This window comes from Convolutriloba macropyga, unplaced genomic scaffold (assembly GCF_964194025.1).
Source record: "Convolutriloba macropyga unplaced genomic scaffold, txConMacr16.3 SCAFFOLD_909, whole genome shotgun sequence".
Lineage (NCBI taxonomy): Eukaryota > Metazoa > Xenacoelomorpha > Acoela > Convolutidae > Convolutriloba > Convolutriloba macropyga.
In genome coordinates, this window is record NW_027453247.1 from 26,692 (window position 1) to 38,922 (window position 12,231).

A 12,231-nucleotide genomic window follows, 5' to 3' on the forward strand; every position below is an offset into this window, starting at 1 on the left:
ATCTTCTGAAAAGAGACCAGAGTTGAAAGGTTTGAGTTTTTTATCGAACCCAATTAGTTTTAAAAAAAGAGAGGACGTTCGACTCATTGTTTTGAATTTTGAAATTTTCAAAACTGAGAAAAAATGCTGTTATTTCGATTGGTCGGTCAGAAGGCAATAAATAAAAGTGAAACTGTACTTGCGCTGCAATATTTGTGCAAAATCATACTAATTAAAGAACTCGAAGTAGCAGAGTTTTTATTTATGCATTATTTAATTTTGGCAAAACTTTTCAAGGAATCAAGACAAGACAATAGATCCACGAAACTCAGCGAAGCAAACATACAAAATCGTTCAGTTTTCATTTTGTTTTAGAAAACAAGGTCCCTAATGATTTCAGGGAGTTTAGTTCCAAGAAGACTTCAGGTCCCTGTGCGTCTCCTGTGTGGGCTGTAAAAGACGATCAACATCTATCTCAAAGGACGGCACTCAAAGGAGGGCATTACAGAAGCACTATGGTAATTGGGGAGTCAATCGCCAAGAGGAAAGAGGGCAGGTATTTTGAACCAAATTTGTTAACAAGAACCTTCGGAGGTTGGAATATCTGAGCAATGCTGGAAATAACTGCTAACTCAGGGGCTCAAAAAATGAAATAGGGAACAATGTTATTTGGAACCAATGATTGTCTAACGCTATTTTTGACATTAAAGAATCCAATGCAGCATAAGAGAAACTTATTTACACATGTGCTCACAAGTTTGCACCAAAAACAATGTTAATCTATTCTTTATTTGATCATGGTACCACTAGAAAAGAGTGAATCTTGAGCGTCAATTTCTTCAGCAAGCAACTATCTGGTTTGATATTAAAATTGAAGGACATGTCACAGCTAAAGATAAATCTAACTGATTTAGGACGGAGTTTCAAAATAGTATTGGTTATTTTCACACAGATCCCTTGCCTTGAAAATTGTGTTAAAACTATCAAATTTTTGCAACAATTTGATACATTTAAACAATGACATCAGCATTTAAGAAATAACTATTCGGCCGAAAACAAACAAACAGATTAATTGGAAAGGGTTGCCCTAACCTTTGGAACAGTTTAAATGATACTCACAGTTTATTCCGAAAAAAATCGGGGTGTTGAATTTTGTTGCTCCACAGATACCAGCACCAAATTAATAACCTGATTTACTCATGTCCGGTGAAAAACCTGCCTGAAAAATTTGGGTGAAAATTAAAGAGAAGCTTTCTTAGAAATGCAAAAAGAGCTCTTCTCATTTTAGCTTACAGGCCTCACACCAACATCAAGAAAAATATTTTTCGATATGTCCTTCAAGATATTTTACGTTTTTTGACAATTCAATGGCGAACAAGTGCGGTGTTAATTTAACATTAGATATATATTCAAATGTGAGAAAAACATATTTGGAACGCGTCATTGCACCTTGGGTAACGCAAATTGCAAATTGATTAGGTACATGAACCACAAATCTAGCACAAAACTCTGAATATTATTATGATTAAATTTCTACCAAAAAACAGAAGAGCGCAGACAATATACTTTTGATACACGTTTCAAATTATATTTTTAGCGTCTCCTGTATTAACTGATATAAAGATGATAAATGCAAAAAGGAAACCATACACTGGTTCGATAAGAATCAGTACAATGCGAATGATTTTATTTAAATCCTGTTTTCCCCGTGGCACTACATTTTCAGTGCAGTGATGTTCTCTTAATGTTTCATATATTGACATCAATTGTTAGCAATGAACTGAAAACATACGCTCGAATTGTTAAAATAATTACTCAAAATCACCAACTCAAAAACATTCTGAAAGCTGAATCGATTGACGATGAGTGAAAGAAACTACAACGAATACAGGATGCCATTACCACAAAGCGGCAAATTAAAGCATCTAACAAATGGGATATTTTGCAAAAAAAGAGCGGGTTTATTAGGTTTGAGTTTTTTTTATCAAAACTAATTAGTGTAAAACAGACAACCTATTTGAACCTGAGGAAAAACGCTGTGGTCCTAATTATTCAGACGCTGTTATTTCAATAGCAGAGTTTTCAATTATGCTTTTTCTAATTTTGGTAAATTTTTCTGCAAAGCTAAGCTAAGCAAACACGCAAAATCCTTCAGTTTTCGTTTTGTTACTGAAAAACAGGTCTATTATCTTTTCAGGGAGATCAGTTCTAAAAAGACCTTAAGTCCTTGTGCCTTTCCGGCATTGGCTATAAAAAATGTTTGACAGTAATTGTACCTCATCTTACATTGATAACGAATGCATTAAACGACATTAATTTTCAGGCTCCAATAAAAAAGCTGACGTCAGCCCTGTATACAAAAACTGAACCAATCAGGCATTCAACTACCACACAATATCTATTTTAATCAAACTTTAAAAACTTTTACATCAAAAAACAGTAAATCACGTACAAAAGTTTTCAACAAATGTGTTTTCACCAGTCGATGCGTTTTTATTCTTCCAATAATCATTTCGTAAAGTTGTTACATTACAATATTCTTCAAACTGAATCTTTGGATCTCTTAAAAGTGATGGATTCCATATATTGTGATATGCTCAGAGACAAATTCAAATGATACTGTTTTGATAGCAAAACAGAGAACCTTGTGAAAAATTATTTTTTCAACAGACTTCGACAGGTAAAATTAGATCCAATTCTTTCTATTAGATTTAAACCTCAGAGAACCTCAGAGGAAACATATTGGGAACAATCTTGTTCAATTTATTTTTGAACGATATTTGTACAGCTATTAATGCAGATGTAACGCTGATAAAAATTGCTGATAATTGCCTGGTCTTTGCTTTTAGTAACTATGAAATAATAGCAAAGAAGTCACTGCATTCAAGCCTAAATAATTCCGCAAACTACTTCGGAAGACATGAATTGATCTTGAACTCTTCAAAAAAAAAGAGTTCTTTCGTTTCAGCTAAAAAATGATCAAGGAAACATGTCTCAGAACACAAAACATTCGAAGTCCAGAAAAACAATAATAAAAATGTCCGAATAACGAAAAAATTAAGACTATGAGATGATAACAGTCATATCAGTTTTATGAGTAACTTTTAACATCTGCAAAAAAAGATTCAAAATGGAAAAAACCTAAGACCAAATTGAGTGCAACATTCGACATAGCGTACATTATTTTTTCCTCAATTGTTTTGGTGTACCTGAATGATAAAACTCTATATAATCATAACAATAAAAACCAAATGATATCTTCTCCAGAAAAGCAGTTGATTGGGTCTACAAATAATGCCTACGCTCAAGTTGCAAATCATTGCGGCATATAAGAAAAAAACAGGAGATTGGGATTAAACAGAGGATTCAAACAAAAACTAAACTAGGCCCCTGCTAAGCATTGGGTAAATTTGGCCGGGTCCGGAGACCTCTTAGCAAAACGCTTTTATAACGCATTTTGTATGCTTCAAATATATCAATAAAATGATATAATACACAAAAATCAGCTAAAAAAAATTGCAACAAAATAAATAGACAGCACTAGAACACAAACAACTAATGGCGAAATAAGATCAATCAAATTAATAGCCTCCCTTCTTTAACAATTCCCATCGACAGTATTGCGCCCCCTAACAATCCTTGAGCTTCGATTGCAGACGATTGAACGCTTTAGAAGAGCTCAGCTGTTTTTTGTCCTCAGATATAATATTATGTCAGCGTAGCTGTCCAATTTTTTGCGCAGAGGGCTTCGATGCAAGCTTTTTCAGCGCTTTTGAAGCTGATGGGTCAGCTCCATCACTGCATGCAAAGACACGTGGACATAATGTTGCTTTCTCAACATCAATTACTCTTTGTTCATATTTGTTTTTAAAAAGATTAATGATAGGCTTCGGTACTGCTTTCAAGGTAACTTTTGGCTTCCGTGTTTAAAAAAATTTAAATTAAATGAATTTTGTTGAACCAGGATTCCCAGATTCTGTTGTCCTTGATATTCAACCTTGCATCTCATCAGAGGTCATTGACTTAAGAGCAAATATTTCTACTGTAACGACTGAAGATGAGGTGAGATCTCGATATCATGACGCAGCATCACTTAACAAACACGCGAAAGAATCGCGAAATTCATTTTGTCTTATCTTGATCTATCATCTATTTGGTTGTCTTCATTGGCACAGCCATCATTCAGCTTGATGCGTTTTTATCACTAGCTAAGACAAGCGAGCCAAACCTGTTCAATTTGCTCTAAATTAGCTTCACTCCGATTTGATATCAAGTTCCTTCTCCTTTTTTTTCTCGTATGATTTATTGTTGCTTTAATTCGGGTTCGGGCAGAAAAAGAGATAAATGATTTTTGAATTGGTCTGATTAGTCGTAATCTTTAAAGCTGTCTTCAATTTTAAGTACGTTCATGCCACCCTGCCTTATCGGCAACGAAACGATATTCCGATAACTTTAATTTTCGGCGGGAGTCTTTAATACATTAGTTAAAAGCTAATCGTTGATTGATTTCTCACATTCTCTTTATAGTAGTTCAATGTTATGTGTTATACAAAATATTGAGCTCATTTTTTGCTTAACCCAAGAAAAGAAGGATTTATAAATTTTTTGCGGTGAAACATGGAATGAAAATCAAGCTCTTTTAACAACAATTTCTGCTGCTTTTTTGATCTCTGTACCAATTGTCACATTATCAGAACCTATTACTCCTAGAATTACCTCACAATTGTCTATTATTTTTAAATCGACGTGAACAAAAATCTGCTGTTCTGGTTCAAAAAAGATGATGTTCTTTGGTATTAACTTCGCGCTTGGTCAATTGAAAGAAAGACCATTTTTTCCAATAAGTCAAGAAGTTTTTCAGGTTATCAAGAGAGCCAACAGCGTTACAATTAATTGTCTGCATATACGTTTTGAACTGTGAAGCAATCCTCAAGAAGTTCAATCAAGGGGGTAATGAAACATCCCTATTTCGACATTGCGAGGGGGCCCGCGTTGGGTTGTATCTAGCTGAGAGAGCTTCATTTGTTTGTTATTAAAAAACTTGATGGTTCACGATTTGAATTCCATATAAAATGATAGAGAGATGTACATAAATTTCAATGTTTTTTGAGACAAGAACATAATTGAGTCACACAAACATCAGCTAAGGAAATATAGGCAGCACTAGAACACAAACGACTGATGGCGAAATAAGAACAATAAAATTAACGACCTCCCTTCTTCAATAACAACTCCCATTAACAATATTGCGCCACCTAAGTGTCCTTGAGCTTCAAATGCAGACGACGCAACACTTTAGAAGAGCTAAGTTGTTTTTAGTTCTCAGATATGATATTTTGTCAGCGTAGCTGTCCTCTTTTGCGCAGAGGGCTTCGATGCAAGTTGTTTTCGCGCTTTTGAAGCTGATGGATCAGCTCGACCACTGCATGCAAAGACACGTGGACAAAATATTGCTTTTTCAACATCAAATACTCTTTCTTTCTTTTCGTTTTTTAAAAAGATTCATGATACTTTAAGTCATTTGTTCTGCTTTCAGGGCAAATTTTAGCTGCCGGATTGAAAATGTTGAAAATAAGCTAAATTTTTGTTGAACCTGCATGTTCAGAATCTGTTGTCCTTGGTATTCAATCTTGCATCATCATCAATTGTCTTTGATTTAAGAGCAAATGTTTCACCTCGCAAAGACCTAAGACACCGTTCGATCTCAATATCATGACGTAGCATCACTTAACAAATACGCGAATGAATCGCGAAGTTCATTTTGTCTTATGTTGGTCTATCCTCCTTTCTGATCTGTTCATTGGCATAGCCTTCATCCAGCTTGATGCGCCTTTATAACTAGCTAAAACAAGCGAGCCAATCTTGTTCAATTTGCTCTAAATTAACTTCTTTCCAATTTGATATCAAGTTTCTTCTCCTTTTTTTTCAAGTATGATCTGTTGTTGCTTTAATTCGGGTTCGGGCAGAAAAAGAGAAAAATGTTTTTTAAATTGGGCTGATCGTTCGTAATCTTTAAAACTGTCTTCAAGATTAAGTTAGCTCATGCCACCCGGCCTTATCGGCAACGAAACGATATTCCAATAACTTTGATTTTAGGCGGGATTGTTTAATACATTAGTTAAAAGCTCATCGTTGATTTGTTTCTCACATTCTGTTTATAGTAGTTCAATTTTAAGTGTTTAACAAAATATTAAGCTCATTTTTCGCTGAACCCAAAAAAGAACGGTTTATAATTTTTTTTTGCGGTGAAACTTGGGAATGGAAAGCAAGCTTTCTTAACAACATTTTCTGTTGTTTTAGGGATCTCCGTACAAATTGTCGCATTATCAGAACCTATTACTCCTAGAAATACCTCACAATCGTGAATTATTTCTAAATCGACGTGAACAAAAATCTGCTGTTCTTTTTCAAAAAAGATGATGTTTTTCGGTATTAACATGGCACTTGGTCAACTGAAAGAAAACCCATTTTTTTACAGTAAGTCAAGACGTTTGTTAAGCTAATCAAGAGAGCCGACAGCGTTAATATTGTTTGCATACCCCTTTTAAACTGTGAAGCAATCCTCAAGAAGTTCAATCAAGGGGATAACGAAACATCCCTATTTCGACATTGCGAGGGGGCCGAGTTGGGTTGTATCTTCCTGAGAGAGTGTTATTTGTCAGTTAATAAGCAAACTTGATGGTTCACGATATGAATTTCATAAAAAATGATAGAGAAAAGTGCATAAATGTTTGTTGACGCAAGAACACGGTTGAGTCTATTTAAAGCGTTTTTTTTGTGCCTCAATAAGCACGACCGGTTCCGAATCTGGAGTATTAATAGAAGCTCTCAATGAACAATCGGCGTGTTCAATTCTTTTTTTGGCCCCCACAAATTTGTTGATAACGACCTAATATCTTAAAGTCTGTTTTAACACACGTTAAAAAAATTCTTCCAATAAAACCCCATAGAAATTCCCAATTTCCTATCAGTTGCACACCAAGGCCTTAATCAAAAGCTATCAGCCGACATTATATATAGGCACATGGAAATGCGAAGCTGCTATTCGTTTTTGCTGTTTTGACAATCGTTTTGCACAGAACAACTGAGCACGCCTTAAAGTCTATCGAGAGCGTCCACTTCTGCATTTTTGATGGAAAGTCCACGATCTCCATGCAAGCATTTCATGGCAAATTTTCTAACTATCAAAGCATTGACATTCTCATATCCGGACTAGTGGTATAAATAAAACTTTTAAACGTTTATAGCGCACTTTCTAATTCAAATTTGCTTCACGTGGTGCTGTATGTTTCTCGCAAAGGACATCAAAGACTGTTGCCTTTTGAAATTTGACAGCCAAAAATATGTACCATCTCTCCCTTCTTCTTTAAGACTGCGAATGACATTGAATTTTTTTCTGTTGATATGTCTTTATCAAATAGTTTGTTTTTATTAACAAATCTTTTTGCTATAGATATTCTCATACGTTCCTGGATAGCATTTGCTTTGAAAACTGTTATCCATATCCCGCTTTATCCATTGATATGATCGTCTGGTCCCGGCAAGAAGAACCATGGCCTTCATGCAAGCGTCTTAATGGCAGATTTTGAAATCATGGATGCATTGAAACTTTCAATTGAGTTTAATTGTATGGCTAAAGTTTTGGACAATTATTGCAAACAATTTAACTCAAATTTGCTTTGCGTAACTCTGGATCTTTCTTGCGTAAAGGATCGAAGACTGTTTTCTTTTCAAATTTTTCAGAAAAAGAGTGGACACCACTTTTTGCTTCTCGAATTATACTTCGAATTGCCTTGGAATCTTTTCCTGCTGACATGTTTCTTACAAGTTTTTTGTTATCATCAACCAGTTGTTTTGCTTTGGTTCATCTTATACGCTCCTAGAGAATTTTTGCTTCAAAAAGCAGGGATTCTTTTTCCAACTTTACAATTGGTTTAACCACCTCAAATGGTTTTGTTATTTGGTTATCCAATGGTTTTGTTCTTTCAGGCTTCATCATCTATTCCCGAACAAAATGACATGAGGTATCACCATTGCAGTGTTCATTGCTATTTCAGCGTTAGAGTCGATTAAGGTGGCAGACAGGGTTTCATTCATGATACCGGTGAACTTAAAGATTTCCTGTTTGCTTGTTTTTTGGCAGCGTAAAATAATGCTTTCCAATGGGCAACTTGTTTCTAGATGTTCCTCATGAGCTATTTTTTACATTCTCCGAGGTTGAGCCAGTAGCCGCTGGGTGCAAAAGAGGCTTCCCTGGACGTTCGCGCTTTCTGGCTATCATCACCTTTACCTCACTTGTTAGCCATTACCTCTAAGTAATTCATTGGTTGATAACCAGAAATCGCGATAGCTTTTGCTTCAAAAACAGTTACCCTTGTCCCGCTTTATCCATTGATCTAATAGTCTTGTCTTGGCCAGAAGAGCCATGGCGTCTGTTCTAGCGGTTAGTCCGTTACAATCAACATGCTGATAGGTGGCACATGAGTAACACCAAACCCCTCAACCTCCGATATGGTTGAAATATATTGAGCAGTTAGCAGTGTAACTGCTCGGGTTTTCGTGGATGCGGTAAGAACAAGGGAGGCTCTTAGTAATTATATGATTTTTTTTGTAAAGCCTTCAAACGTGCGGGTTGATTAAGCAAACATATGGTTACTACCATTGAAAGAGAAATCTATCAAAGAAAACGAAAATGGTTACCTAGAAAGAGAACAAAGAATTGACCAGTTCTCATTTTGAAAGTCAGAAAGTATATAAGTATATCCGGCATAAAAGGTATGCATTCATTACGACTGCCAAAGAACAACTGCAAAATGTTCTATCGACGAAGAAGCTCTGAAAATCATTTTTTTTCACCACAGGTGAACTTGTTTTCCAGACAACTCTTCTTTCGATGCCACATCAAAAGGTCAAAAAAATGGTGGATAGAGTACTACGAAGATCAAATTCTCGATCATGTGAAGAATTCTGAATGTTTTTGTGGCGCGAGTTTTGACTGGTTTAATCTTTATAAAAATCACTGCGGAACATTGAACAATCTTTGAAATATCTTCTAATGAATGTTTGAAATGTAAAACGAACTATTTTTTCAAATTAAAATTAAATTTGATGTTTTAACCAAACGTTTTCGGTTGTTAAGTTTATATTCAGGTTAAAACTGTTTCGCACATTGTTAAAGGATAATAAGATTATGTATTTACATTTCCTTGAGACCACAATTGAAGCAATTCTAGGAACTTTTTTTACAATTATATCGCAAAATTTCAAAAAAAAAAACAATAATTAGCCTATTTACAACCTCATGTATACAACTGTTATCAATTTTTTAAAATTTTTCCTATTCTGGACGTGTTTTTTCTGGCCATGTGTTTGGGTTTCTAGGGTAATAACATATCTGCCTTAGCCGTAACCTGCCCCTATCCCTCTTGTGGGTTTTGCAAGCTTCGTTTCCTCATATACAAAATATTTTTCGCCCTGTTTTTTTAAAAAATTTTTTCCGAGCCAAAATTATGATTTGAACTAATATTTAAGCGTGAGTTCCTGCACCCTATGTTCACTGCACGCGTTTATCCCAGGCTTCAAATTGCCAATGGATATAGCTTCGATGTTTCGTAAGTTTCTCTACTGCGCGACAGGCATCCAGAATTTTCCCATTCAATTTCGATCGAGGAGCCACCACTTTCAACAAGATGTTGACCCACCTGTAAATCTTTTTTTCAGTGTTGTATTATCCTAGTGGTAACAGGCCGGCGTGTCAGCCTAAAATAGATGGATCGACTTACACTCCATTTTACATTTTATCTGATATACCATGTGTGGTTTAAGGTTTCTGTCAAAAGAGAATTTTAGGGTGGTGACGCATAATCTTATAATTCGCGTTATGAATACCACCGGCCGGTCACATAGTTTTTTCAATTTGTTTACAAATTTTGTGTAATGTTGCCTCTGTATTTTAGAAAAAGTTTTGTTTTATCATGAGATCCAATCTGGATTATCTGATGCTCTTTTGTTTGATTTCAATTGGTCTTTACCGCCAATTTTTTTTCTAAAGTCTGTTTGACTATTTTTGAAGACTATTCATCTGGTAACTGATTTTTGCTCCAGCTTGTCTTTTTATTTTCATAGTGCCTGATCGAAAGAAAAACAATTAGATGTTGCCTTAAAAATCCTGTGAAACGTCTCTTGAATCACATTTTTGTTATGCTGAATCGGTGCACAGCTGCGAAACTTTAGTTTTATTCATATATCAGTTGGTTCTTGTTACCAATTACAGGTAATTTTGTTTTCGTTGCTCACGTTTACGTTGAGTTCAAGAGAAGCCAAATCTCCTTCCATGTTCACATTCTCTAACATAAATTGCAGGTTTTTGGGTACTGAACTTGCCATTTTTAAGTACTCGTCCGGAACACCTGTACTCGTCCGAAATGTGCAGATGAAGTCATCCAAATGCTTTTTGAACAACTTTTACCATCAATCTGCCACTCTGTCTGTTGATTGTTGCATTGCGCTCAAATCCAAACAACTTCCTACATGCTGGCGTATTCCTGAACTGCTATTCTTTGGCATTTTTCAAGAAACAAGTTTTTGCATGACTCAAATTCTACTATTTTTTCTCGGAGAGTTGCTCTCCGGTTGCAGTCCTGCAATTCCTGTTTTGATCAGATTTAGAGATATTGTCATTGAGTTCTGGTTTTAGTGTGATGCCTCAAACTGTTTCATCCAAAAGTTTGCTAGTAATACAGCCAGTGATGCATCCATTGCTAGACCATATGATTGTAGATAACAAATCAAGTCACTTATAAATGAAAATTTGTCACCATTATCCTCAATAGACATTTCATTGCGGACCTCGGCATCTGTGGAACTAGATTGCGTGAGTAAAATTCTCTTAGAGCAATTTCTATAGCCTCTGTAACCAACACGTTGTTGTATAAAGGTTTTACGTCACGAGTTACTATCTGCTTGCTATCGTTACGAGAGCGTGACTCTAGCTTTTCTAGCATGTTTTGTGTTTGTTTTAAAGATTGCGCCAATAGTTTCTGGAAAAAAGGTGCCAGACGTCAGCTGAAGTTTTCATAACTGCTACCAGGTATAGAAAGAACAGGTCGGAGAGGAGTATCTTTCTTATGTATCCTTAATAGGCCATGATGCCTTGCTCTTTGTGAACCAATTGATCCGAATATTTGATATACTTTGGTTCCATTTTTCTCGGGTTTTATCAATTATTGCAGGCTGTTATTTATCGGTTTTTCAGTTTTGTTCATAATTTCATCTTCCGCTCCATTGATTTTTTGGAACTGATCCGAGTTTAGCATATCGACAAATTCTTTTCTGTACGTCGTTTTAAAAATTCAATTTTTTAATTACACCTAGTTGACTTATTTAGGGTTTTCGAGTAATCAAGATTGATTTTGCAACCATTAGTTTTTTTTTTAAAATATACTTTAGCCACGTTTTTGGCAGCAGCAAGCACATGACTCAAAAAAGCTCAGGGATATGTGGCGATGAAACGCAATTTTTTAGGAGCTCCTCATCAGTTTGTGTCTATTCCACATTCCATGCTTTGGCTCGAACATTGCCCTGCCTTTTGGCCAAGCTCTTGCCATCATTTTTCCTGTGAAACCATCCTAAACTGTTTTGCTGGCGTGATACTGTCTCCGGGGTCTTCTAATAAAGTTCTTTCATTCTCTTCAAAAGCAAATTGCATCCCAATTATTAGCGACAACACAAGCTGCATTACTTTTGTATCGTTGGGAGATTTTCGGCTTCAAAAACAACTTCCTGTTAGTTTTTCTTGTATGCTTGCAAATAAATTTTGCAAAAGAAATTTAAAAGTTATGATATAGCATTTTATCTTTGCTGAACGCTGCTTTGGATATTTTGCTTTTGTGCTAACTTCCAAGATTGACGGGTGCACCCCCAATTGCACATGCCATGATATTAAATTATTGTTTAGTATGTAAGGGTACGTACTCTGTAAGGGGTTGCATGACGCACTGCTCAAATGGAAAAGATCCGAAGTCTCTACCACATCTCTTTTTAGACCGTGGTTAATTGGCAGTGTTCTTGTGGTGTCGATTTCAATTGATCCTTACTACCAAATATTATCTTTTCTCATTATTTTTGGTCCAGAATGTCTTTGTCAACTCAAGCGTTTGATCGAAGGTCAGCCAATTAGATGTTGCGTTAAAAACCCTCTGAAACATCCCTTGAATCACGTTTTTCGTATGCTGAAGCGGTGCACAGCTGCAA